The following is a 1,668-nucleotide window of genomic DNA, read 5'->3' as shown; positions in this document are numbered from 1 at the left end:
ATAGAGTAGCTGAGGACCCTAGACTAATGAAAAAAGAAAGGCTGTGTGCTTTCAGCAAGGAGGCAGGCTTGCAGAATGTGCCCTTTGGTTGTTTAAATGATTATGTGTTCCTGAGTGTTTTTGCCGATATCAAAAAAACCCCAAAAAAACGGGATAGAAGCATAGACTGTTGAATGATGCTGCACAGAGGGGATTGTAATCATTGCAGTGAAACAAAATACAATAGGATGATTGAAAATTCAATGTTCTCCCATGTAAACAATCACTGAATTCACAATAAAAGCTTGAAAGAAAAAAGGTGGCAACATTTACCTAAAGACAAAGTTGAAAAGCGAAGGGAAGATCTGTGGAAATGGAACTAGGCACCAAGTGTGATATGGAGGAGATTGCAATCACTGAAATGAAACAAAGTGTATGATTTGATTGCTTCAGGAAAGGTCAGGGCCTGGCCTGAGTCCTGGAGGCCAGTACTTTTCATGGCCACACGGGGGAGACATATTGAGACTGGCAAGTGGAAACTTCACCAGTATGAAGAGCTGGTTCCTTTCTGACTTGGCAGAATCATTTTAGGTGGATGATGAAGATGTAGGACAGGGTCCTCAGACTCAGCTTCACTGTCCCCTGAAGGACTTTGCAATGGGGACACTTCTGTGCATCATCCAGTTGCTCCTCTTTGATATGGAACTGGAAACACTCATCCAGAGAACAGTTGGGATGCTGGTGTACCTGACCCTGGTCTTATACTTCTTTGCAACATCCTGAACCCACTACCACTGGAGGCTCTTAAGCATAGTTCTCTACCAGCTTTACATGTTTCCACATGGTATCAATGCTGCCTGGTCTCCTAAAGTGCAGAGGCCTGTCAACTACCCAACGACAGAGGGACAGACGTCCTGTGAGGATAAACAGCTGCAAGCCAAGGATAGTTCCATAACCTCATGGATAACAGTGCCCCCAGGTTCTGTTCTGGGGCCTCACTCTTAATAGCTGACTTTACTAAGAATACCCTAGTGGAGGATACACCAGAAAATGTCTCTGCCTTTCCTTATCAGGAAAAGTGACCTAAACCAGCCTGCTGCCCTGATCCCAACATGTTACAGAAGAGAATCAGCACTTTGTTCTTTTGTTTACCCTCATGGGCTGCCAAGAATGGGGAGATGGGCAGACCATTCGGATGAACTGAGAATTTCCCCTGGCCAGGTGATGAAAGAGAATGAAAAACACACATTATTTCCCTCCGCAATGGTATTCAAGTCTTCATTATTAAAGAAGGATGGATGCAGTTCAGCCAAGATTTCCTCATCGCAGAGATGTTGCCTTCCTCTGCAACCATCTTCCTCCAGGTCTGCAACTCTGCTGGGGATCGGCATAGGCATGCCAACCTGCAACAATCACTGGCTCTTGAGGTGTCGCTCAAGAATCTAATCTGAAACTCAAAGGGAACGCATGAGCAGTCATGTCAGCTTGCTGATGACCACATTGGTCTACTAGTGAATGGAAGAGGGGGAAAGGCAGCAATGAAGAAATTGGCTGATTTCAACCATGTTCCATAGACTCCCATTGACCCAGAGATGAGAGAGAGAAGAGGAAGGGCTGATTGGTCCAAGGTGTGATGAGATCTGGGAACACCTGAGCCCATAGACAAGGACATAGCTACAGAGGGTTAGA

Source organism: Chrysochloris asiatica, unplaced genomic scaffold, assembly GCF_000296735.1.
Source record: "Chrysochloris asiatica unplaced genomic scaffold, ChrAsi1.0 scaffold00492, whole genome shotgun sequence".
NCBI classification, from domain to species: Eukaryota; Metazoa; Chordata; class Mammalia; order Afrosoricida; family Chrysochloridae; genus Chrysochloris; species Chrysochloris asiatica.
The sequence above is the reverse complement of the archived record's forward strand: the minus strand, read 5'-3'. Positions refer to the sequence as shown.